Raw genomic sequence first — 11412 nt, forward strand, 5'->3', positions numbered from 1 at the left:
ACATACAATCAAAAGTGAAAATGAACTTGGCATAAAAAACATGAACATTTGTAATTCTTGGATTATTTCTTTGCTGTAACAATGCTTTTTGGCAATAAATCTTATCCCACTGGAAAGCCTGTTTATTTTCTTTTTAAATGGTCCACATTTGTAAGGTCAATGTAGCAACTGAGCAGCAGAAACTGGACAAGTATTCTCTGACAATGCCAAACAGCTTATTATGCTAGTGACTCTTGATTCATGCTCACAGTCAGGTGACTGATTAATAGCAACTGTGAGCACGGACCCTGGTATAATAGTCAGTTGGGATCATAGGGTCAGTCCCTGCCTCCCCCCACTAAATACATGAGGGATCAGCTTGGATGTACAGAAGTGTATGACCAAGCTAGTGACAAGCATAATGATGTGCCAGGGTGTTATGGCCATGTTTGGTTCTTACACATGCTGAGACCCCTGTTTGTTAAATAAATTTGTAGTTAAATTGGCAGTTTGTCTTGTTTTTTTTCAATCATCCAATCCAATAAATAATACCAAACTAGACCCAATAACAGAACAGGCTTTTACACAGGTTTTTCTAAGGCACAACCAGTATACTCAACTCTGCTGCAAATACCACACATCCATTTTCCTTACAAATGTGGCACAATTTTAATGGAGAAATTACCAGTATACGATTTATGGCCAAAAAGCATTGTGACAATAAAGAAATAATATATCAAACAAGTGGTTTTTTTTTGTTGTTTTTTTTTTTGTTTTGTTTTTGTTTTTTTTTACTTTACTTTTTGTGCGAAGTTTACAAGAATCTGTAAGATTGGAACAAGTGAAAGTCATGAATTTGATCTTTTTATTAAGACCTATATTTCATTTTAAACAATGAGAGCTAAAATGACTAAAAAGCTTCCTGCAAGAGCTCTTCAGTTTAATTTAAAGATGGTGTAGAAATGATTGTATCAACACATAAAATCTACTTTAGCATGATTACACCATTTTAATATTAGAAGAGTATAAAGTAGTTACATTAGTTACCACACTGCATATTGCATTAAGTTTCAGTAGTTTTATTTTTTTAGTTTTCATAAGTAAACTGCCCTGCAGGTTTTGGCTGTTCCCTGCTTGCACTCACTTGGCCCAAAGTAATGGCTTACTAACAGGGTGGTGCAAAACCTTAAAACAGTGATTGTAAAGATCAGCTTGAATCTGATGTGGTGAAGCAATGACCTGCAGGGCAGTGGCCCGAGGATTCCTACTCGTATAAAGTAGCCACAAAAACCTCCGCATTCATCACATGCAGTGTCTGTAAGCCACCACATAGACATTTTCCTCATTGAATTAAACTAAAACATTTTGGTTGTTATCACAAAGCAAATATAAATAATTCCACATTTTCTTACTTAAATGTAACTAAAATTATTACTGTATCAATGATATTTTCAATTTGGATCACTGAATCGATGTACTGATGTAGATCAATATATTGTTACACCTCCATAAAACACCACAGGGAATATACAGCAAAACTAAGGAACATTATTAATTAAAAAACAAAACCTGTGGTATGACTAAAATTTTGCTGCAAAAGAAAACTTACTGTTTTGATCAAATAAAATGTTACAAATGGACAAAAGAACACAAGCTATTCATTTCTAGATACTAAATCAGTTATAGGTGGGTATAGCTGTATAAATACATAAATAAAATGTAATATATGGTAGCATTCAAGCTCAGTCATCTATCAAAGAAAATTCTAGTTGGAAAATGATAGATGAAAGAACTTGGAGTGACTAATTTCTCCATTTACCTTTATAAGCGTAGTATTCATAAATACCATGGACTGCACTGGAGGGCATTTGATTTATCAACTCAAGGCTTGATAAATCTCTTTTCTGGAGCTGTCTGCTGAGATCACAGCTGACTGATCTTGTGTAACTATAGTGGCCTGAGTTTTCCTTACCTGATGTGTAGTTTGAAAGGATTTAGCTAAAAGGTTTGGTGTTAAACTTGACCTTGAATATTTTCACACAGAGAACTACTTCCATCTGAATCTGTCAGCTTTGTGAAACAGTTACCATTCACTTGTGAATCAGTGGTCTGTGAAGATCGTCTTCAGTTTCTCTGTGACACCAAAACCATAGATTCACAATCTGTAGTGTCCTGTAGATGATTTCACCTTGCTCATGACCAGTTAATGCATTAAAATGTGCTTGGGGAGTGTGAGAGTAATCTACAAATACAGATTTTTATGAATGTGAAGTGTGGTGTGCAACAAAATTAAACCAATAAGACAAAGATGTTGATGTTCTGGGATGTTGTGAGACTGCAGGAAAAGTCAGATGAAGAGATGGGGTCATTAAATCATACGATTTGGGGAGTTTGGAGGACAGCAACTGCATCTTGACATCAAGAGGAGTGCTGATTCCTCCTGATTGCAGGAGGTGTTTCTGCACATCTTATACATTTCTAAGAGGGACCTCTGGGAAGACCTAGGACATGCTGGAAGGATTATATATCCCTTCTGACTTGGGAATGCTTGGGGATCCCACAGGAGAGATTGAAGAATGTTGATGGAGAGAGGGACTTCTGGGTTTCTTTCCTACCTCTACAACCTGACCTTAGAAAAGTGGTAGAAAGTGGATAGGTGGAAAGACATTACATTAATGTTACTTACTTATGCAATTTTAGTCAAATTTTACAATTTCACAAATTATTCAAAACACATATGTAAGAATATTTTGTTTTCTCATTCTGGCATCGAAGCAGGGCAATAGTGATTAACAGTATCAACACAATTCTTTTTCTTGTCTGCTTGTTAGGTTTTCTGTGTCTGTGGGATGAACACCAGCAGAGCATTTCCCCATCCATCCTCAAGTGAGGTCTACAAGACAGCACCGCCTGCTGACAAGGCTCAGAATCTCAGGTCAAACATCTCACGCCACCCTCACAACGCACCCTTTACTGTAAGCCCCATCAGACACACCCATCTTCAGGCAGCCGCCCTTCTCTCTTCTGATCCTCGTGCTACATTCCTCACCTGGAGCACAGTCCTTCCCTTCTTACCCTGGACAAAAAAGATGAATGGTTGGGTTCACTGTGAACTTCAGTGCCAAATTAGGTGAATTGATTTCATGCAAAACTTCATTTAGAATTTGAGTATGTCTAATCTTTAATATTAAGTTTCAGCTTTAATTTTATGCATGATTACAGATCTTCCTAAGAAGCCTGCAGCTGTAATATTTGCCATTTTTTCAGACAAAATCTTATTGCCCACAACCATTTTCCCCCAAGCCCACATAAAAGGCAGTTGTGTTTTCTGTATAGTCTCACCTTGCCCGATCGTCTTCTCAGATCTAAAAAGCTGTGAAAAATGGGCAGGAGAAGATTCACACTTTCTATATAGCAGCCGGCTCAGCAGACAGCTCAGCTAAGTGTTGCTCTCACACAGAAGCGTGAGTCACTTGCAAACTTGCTGAAGATTAAAGTGCTGGACACCAAACTGTCTGGCATTACATTGACACAATAATCAGGTGGATATATAAACATGTGTCTAGTTTTGTGTGTGTGTGTCTGGATTGGTAGGTTGATTTCCATGGTCACACTTTAAACGTGTGAGCAGCCAGGCCGGTGTTGGGCTCCGGGAAGGGGCGTGTAAGTGTTTTTTAAATGCAGCCTCAGGGCTGCGTGAGGCTATGTGGAGCCATTACTTACAGACACTAACAGCTCAGAGAGAGAGGTCCAGATTTTACCTTTAGCCGAAGTCATGCTGGGTTTTGTTGCTGGAGTCTTGCTGTTGCTTCTCAGCAATGTAAGTCTGGCTGTTTGTATCACAGTATTGTTTTTTTTTTTTTGTTTGTTTTTTAATGAAAACATTGTGTATGGACAATATTTTCAACCATCTAACAGCTTATAGTATAAGCACAATAACTGTAACTGTTTGTGTTTTAGTGATAAATGTTTAAAAGTGAACAAAACTTGCAGATTAAGGAAGATTTTATATCAAATAAGGTGATTATAGATAACAGATTTCTTATGACATTGACTGCATCACAGTTGTTTTTTTCAATCTATAAATGTAGACATTAAACAGGCTGCGTATCATGTCTTCTTCTGGTGATTTCATATATAATATAACCCCTGTATCTTAAATGTTTGAGTAGCAAGGACAAGCAACCATGTGAGAGATTTGTACTCCAGTAAATACTACTATACCAGCAGATTGAAGATATTAAACTTTAACAGTTTCCCACACAAATTAAAAGATAGAAAATAAAGTAAAGTAATATCTCCCATTTCTAATATAAAGTATCTCTTTTTAGATAAATGAAGTTTAACAGCTAGTATCCTGAGTGTCATTGCTAACAATATTTTGGTACAATTGCTTTACACAGTTCCTTTTCATGTTTTTTTCCACCACTTTTATCATATGAAAGGAAAGGAAGAGAAGAAATTGGCAGTAGTATGTGAATCATAGCACAGTCAGACTGGAAGAGGTAGAAGGTAGGTAGGTAGAAGGCATGGGAAACATAATGGATTCAGGCTCAAATTACAGCAGTGCAGTAAGGGGAGCATTACCCAATTTTTTTCAAACTCTTTCCTGCTTGATATTTTATATTTTGGACTAGAATCACATATTAATGATGTATAAAGGAAAACCCGACTATTACACAACTACTGGATTAAGTAAAGAAGCCATCTGGATTTTGCTAAGCAAACAGGTACAAGCTTCCAGTTGGTTCCAATTGGATAATTACTGCATGGGCGATTATCTTTCAGCTGACAACAAATGAATTAACCCCAACTGATGCAAGGAGTAGCTTTTCATTTCTTTAACAACCAAAGACACAAAGAAAGACACATCCCCTGGTCATGGAAAAGATGTTAGTCTGTGTAAGAAGGCTTGCATCAAGCAAATAAAACATCTAAGGAGATGGCAGAACTGCTAAAATTAAGTTAAGAACTGTCCAATGCATTATTAAAAACTGGAAGGATAGTGGGGGAACAAACGTGGTTGGTGGAAATGTGGTTTGAAAAAAATCCTGAGTGATCGACCATCACCTAGACGTTTAGTAAAATCAGATCAAAGAAAAACAACAGTAGAACTCAGGGCTGTAAGAGCATTTCCACACACTCAATGCAAGGAAACTCAAAGATTGGGACTGAACAGCTGTGTAGCCATAAGAAAACCACTAATCAGTAAAGCTAACCAGAGAAAAAGACTTGATTTGCGAGAGAGCACAAAGATTGTGGTCTGGAGCAATGGAAGAAGGCCATGTGCTCTGATGAGTCCAGATTTATCCTGTTCCAGAGTGATGGGTGCACCAGGGTTAGAACAGAGGCAGATGAAGTGATGCAGCCATCATGCCTAGTGTACAAGCTTGTGGGAGCAGTGCTATGATCGAAGATTGCTGCATTTTGTCAGGTCCAGGTTCAGCCACTTTATGTGTCCAAAGAATGAGGACAGCTGATACCTGAATATACTGAATGAGAAGGTTATTCCATCAATGGATTTATTCTTCCCTGATGGCATGGGCATATTCCAAGATGACAATGCCAGGATTCATCAGGCTCAAATTGTGAAAGACTGGTTCAGGAAGCATGACACATCATTTTCACTCATGGAATGGCCACCACAGAGTCCAGACCTGTACACCATTGAGAATCTTTGGGATGTGCTGGAGAAGGCTTTGTACAGTGGTCGGACTCGACCATCATCAGTACAAGATTTTGTTGAAGAATGAATGTAATACTGTGATATTGCAGAAGTGCGTGACTTTTTCTTTTGGTGGTGACTCTTTTTTTTTGCCAGGCAGTGTATCTGCAGCACTGCTGTGGTTGAAGCATATGGGTACCATGTCTACCACACAGCACAAATCTTGACTGCATTTCTAACTCTAAAACTTTTTCTTCATGTAAATCATTCCCAACAGGGTGGCTCTTTTGAAGAGATCACCATTCATCCTGGAACCAGAGAATCATCCAGAAAAGAAACTTCTCTTCAAAGTCCTGCTCTGCAGACCACTGAGCTGAAACCAAGACTGGATTCAGGGAGCAGGACTTTGAAAATGCATCCTGCTCCACATAGAAATGAAGGACAAACCAAAGCTGTACTGAAAAGCCAAGGCATTGTGGCTACAAAGTCCACAAACTCAGCCAGTGGAGAAAAAAACACAGCAAATGCTGCAAGTAACAAAGTATATATCAGCAGAGCTCCTGAACCACAGCTTCAAGAACAATTTTCTAATTCACAGCCTGACATATCAAGGAAAGTGAAGGACCCATCAAGCTCAAAAGGCAACACTGATGCAAACAATCTTTCCAGTGAAATACTTCAGACTAATCAGCACTCAGTTTCTCATCCTTCCAGTGAAGTCAAGGGTGGTTCAATGGCAAATCTTCTGTCTGCTATGGACAGTGTTGAGATGCCTATCGTAAGCCTTGATATCAAATCAGAGAGCCCCACAGATAAAAGCACAAAAGGAGCTTTCTCGAATGGCCCACAATTTTCTCCTTCATCTACTCCTATCTCTGGCTCCACCACAGAATCAGGACTTGTTGCCTCTGGCATGTTCCCTTCATCTAAAAGCAGAGGAGAAATAAGGGGAGAGGGACAGGAGACATCATCATCAGTGATTACATCTCCAGTTTCAGCATTCAGTATTCCCGCCTTTAATGTCCTAAGAGAAAAAAAAGAACAAGTAAACACATCAACAGAAAACGCTGCCGCACCCCTGAAAAATCCACCCACAGACCTGACTGATTTAACTCCCACATTACAGAGTGGAGAGGAATTAAGTATCAGTAGCATGGAGACTGAGGTGAATAATGTTTCAGACAGTGAGATGAAAGAAAATGAGAAAATGAAAGGTAAGTTGGTAGCTGTTTCACCCAAAGCAAAAACAATACTGCTTCAACATGGAGAACAAGAGGGTGGGACAAAGACAGATGAAGATGGGGTAGATTTAGAGCTGGAGGAGGAAGGGTACAGACGTGCAGAGATGGAAGAAGAAATTTATGATGATGACACTGACAAGCTTTACAATCAGTCCTCATCTGATTTAGTGTCTCAGTTCAGCCCTGCAGACTTCATCACCCAGCCTCCACAGCAGGCTGGTAAAGCAGCCAATTCGCCTCCAGTTTATACAGTCAGACATCATGATGCAAGACTGAGACCTGGAGTCAGGGGTCAAAGGGTAAGACTTCTTTTACTTTTTGTTGTAACTATGTATTGATAAAATTGGCACTCATAATAAAAGTTCAATTTGTTTTTATGGCTTTTGACATTTGAATAAAGATTAAATTCAGTCATAGGGGAATGTTAAATACATAATAAATGATAAAACAAAGAGTAGGTTTAGTTCATGTTTGTTTGGTAGTTGAATTTTGTTGCATGGCACTAGATAACAGGATTTGCATGGATCTGTTTCTAATTCTAATGGCAACTTTATCTTGACGTGTTAGGTAGGAGGGAGGGTTTGTATTCTTAGTAAAGGTCATTATCGCCCTCGTCTGGCTAAATTGTGTTACTGCAACTCTGACATCTATACTGGAAAGTCATTCTAGCTCATATCTGTTTCAGTCATAAATATACATGTAATTAGTCAGACATAATAATCTGAGATACCAGCATTTTAAATCTGGTAGTAGTTTTTTTGTGACATCTAAAAATGAGTTAAGCAAGGTTTCAAAGAGTTTTGAATTTATTTTAAGACTAATTCTTTCTTCCGTAAACAAAATATTCACTATTTCATTCAATCTTACTTTAAAAGCTTGCATACATTAAAATATTAAGGTCTCACTAAGAATATAGGCATACAAAGGAAACAACCAATCAAGAATGATTTTGTATTTATCATTTAACTGAATGAATCAAAATAAATAAGAACATTACCTAAATGTAGATTGAAAAACTTGATTTATGTTACAATTTTTCTCACATCAGAATTAACATTTTCCAAACTAATAGCTGAAACTCCACAGCAATTAGTTATTTGTGCACATCAGAGCAGAATTTCTAGTTGCATTGATGAAATTATAAAATGCTTTTGGACATGTAGCATTTACTTTCATACAATTCTCTGCTATTTTATGACCTCATCATTTGCTTTGGTCATATCAGTCAAAATTAACTATACTTACAACAATAGTCAATCCCCATAAAACTTAACAGTCCTCATTTCATTGCTTGAGTCACTACATACAAAAGAGTTTCACATTTCTTTATAATATTTTTCCTGGAATGTTTCCTAAATTGAACAACGGCTCTCAGCTGACTCTCAGACTTCCCTAAATCCAATAGAGGAGTTTTTCTCTGCCTGGAGGTGGAAGGTGTACGACCAGCATCCACATACTGCGATGATTCTGTTAGCAGCCATGGATGCAGTGAGATCACAGAGAGTCCTGCAGCAGGTGGATTTGCCACTCCAGGAGATACTTTTCTCATTGCATTGCAAGGAATGATATCCGATGAGTGATAATGATGAAAATATGTGGCCAGACAGACAAGAACGTCTTGATGCACAGGAGTAGTTTAGTACGTCCAGCTACATACAGTACAGTATACACTGTTACAGTAGTATATTGTTTAGAGTTGTGCAGAACTCTACCCAAAGGTTGATATTTTTTATGTGTATAAATGACTGAAGTGTTTGTTTCTTTTGCATAATACTGTGAACGAATTACAATAAGATGGTAGAGCATATGAAGTAATAGTGTGAAACAAATTCTGTGTCATGTATTCAGTTACTCTACAAACAACAGTAACATGTACACTATCGTTCAAAAGTTTGGGGTCACTTCCCTATTGAATCCCATGGCAAAGTGACCCCAAACTTTTGAACGGTAGTGTAACTTTACTGTAGTTTTCAAATGGCTGTACATCTAGTGTTTAGTGTTGTGTTAGGCATTTTCTGGTGTTCTGTCTGAGATCTGACGTTTTTGTATTCAAAAACACCAACAGATTAGACTATCATAATGAAAACATGACTAAGCCATTTAAGTCTGCTGTTCATACTTACTGGTGACAGGACTCATTTTGATGGCTCTGACAGTTTCATTGATATAAATACTTGCTTTTGATGAATTAACTATTTATTTAAGCAAGTGACAGGATTTTGCAGGTTATCCACTGGGTTCTGCAGTTTGTACGAATTGTTTTGAGGAACAGACTAACTGCTGTACAAATGTTAATTCTGATGTGAGAGTGAGATGTAAGCTTACAAATGAATTAAACAAATTAAACTTTGAACAGAAAGTTAAATTATTTTTGTGAATGAGTATGAAGATCATCAAACTGTTTTATGTCATTTCTACTTCAGGGATTGCAGGGTTCACCAGGGCTATCAGGACCACCAGGACCTAAAGGAGATAAAGTATGTGTTAAGATAGATAGATAGATAGATAGATAGATAGATAGATAGATAGATAGATAGATAGATAGATAGATAGATAGATAGATAGATAGATAGATAGATAGATAGATAGATAGATAGATAGATAGATAGATAGATAGATAGATAGATAGATCTGATCCCAGTGGCTAAGAAAGTGATTAAAATGAAGCTTGTTTTCCTCATCAAAGCAACATATTGTTCTCTGGCTTCTAAGGGCTATCAAGGCATCATGGGCAGGACCGGCCACACAGGATACAGAGGCCCTATTGGTCCACCGGGGATGCCTGCCATTGTTGTATTCAAAACCTCTGAAGAAGAGTGGGAGGCTTTCAAGGTAATCTGCTGTGGCTCTGCACCACCAGTAACCTCACAATCTCCATCCAGATATCTACTCAGCAAAAGGCAGATTTATTAAATGATACAAGTTTAACAGTATTCCTGTCATACTGGTAAAATAAAGGCTGAAGAAGTGATTAAATCAAATATGAATAATTTGTTATGGATTTTCTGTGTGTTTTTCTTTTTTCTTTGTCTTTTTTTTTTTTTGTATGCAGCATCAAAGACATGATATTCAAGGGTGATCATTATATCTGTGAGCAATTAATGAATTAATGATTTTCCATAAGGTAAGAGAAATAACTCTTGAAGGAATATATTCTGTTTTCTCACAGAAAAAGAAAATCTACAAAAAGCTGGTATCTTCCTGGCCTGTAAGTATTTGTTTTATGACTGCGAGAGGTAGGAAAAATAAATTTGTCTACTTCTACCTAATCTTTTTTGTACACTTTATTTTCTATATGTCAATTTTAAGTTGTGTTTGAAATAAATTCATTTCAGAAAAGGAAAGAAAAAAAAATAAGATCAACACTATAAAATGAGAAAGAAAATTAATAAACTTATTTAGAAATACATAAATTCATAGTGTAATATAAAAATCTAAAACTTTTTCATTTATTTTCATGTGTTTAATCATTTATTCAAGTTTGTATTTTATATTTGAAAATTAGTTTTAATCGCTCATCTTTATTCAAAATTTTCTAATTTAATTTAACTTTTAATTTTGTAGTGACATTTTTAATGAATACATGTATTCCGTGTTTATTACTTTTCATTCATTTCTATTTCTGTCTGTATTTTTCCAAATTCCTTTTCTCATTGATTTTCAAATGTATGATTTAATTCTGTTTAAAACGTGTTGAAAATCCTATTATTTTATGTAAGGTTGCAATAAAAACTTTTCCCTTAGCGATTAGATGTAACATTTTCATTAAAAAGATTATTGACCTAATGAACAACAAGAAAACGTGTACTCTTGGTTATAACAATCATTGACTTGTCTGAGAAATCATCAGTTTTAAAGTAACTAAATATAACCAGATTTAGTTAGTAAAAGTAATCATTTACAGATAGATTATCTCCCAGATAAATTCACTTTTCCAGCAGCTTTGCAAAAATAGTTTCACGGGGCTGCAGGGTTCAGAAACAATCTAGTACTACAATAACATAAAATTATATACATATAAAGGCCTGCATGGTGTGGAAACTTATATAAGACAGATAAAATACAGGATAAACTCTAAAATGTAACTACAGTGTAAGTGTGCAATTGTGAAAAATGACAGTGGCAGGAAGAAGGCTTTGTTTTCGTTTTATTGTTTCCCCTGAGAGGTGCTGAAGAGCTGCATGATGTGGGGGAGGAATCATCTGCTAAGTCAGCAGGACAGTGACAGTAGTCTGTCACTGAAGCTGTTCCTCTGCCTGGAGATGGTGCTATGCAGTGTTTCATCTATGATGGATATGAGCCTGTTCACCGTCCGTTGCTTTGCCACAGATGTCAGGCTGTCTGGCCTATAACAGAACCTGCCTCCTCACCAGTGTGTCCAGGCATACAGCGTTTTTCTTGAGACTGGCCCCCCCAGGACACCGCTGCATACAGGAGCACAATCACTACCACAGACTTGTAGAAGATCTGTAGCATCTTACAGATGCTGAAGGATATTAGTCTTTTATTGAAGCTCAAAAACACAAC

This window comes from Melanotaenia boesemani, chromosome 14 (assembly GCF_017639745.1).
Source record: "Melanotaenia boesemani isolate fMelBoe1 chromosome 14, fMelBoe1.pri, whole genome shotgun sequence".
Classification (NCBI taxonomy): Eukaryota; Metazoa; Chordata; class Actinopteri; order Atheriniformes; family Melanotaeniidae; genus Melanotaenia; species Melanotaenia boesemani.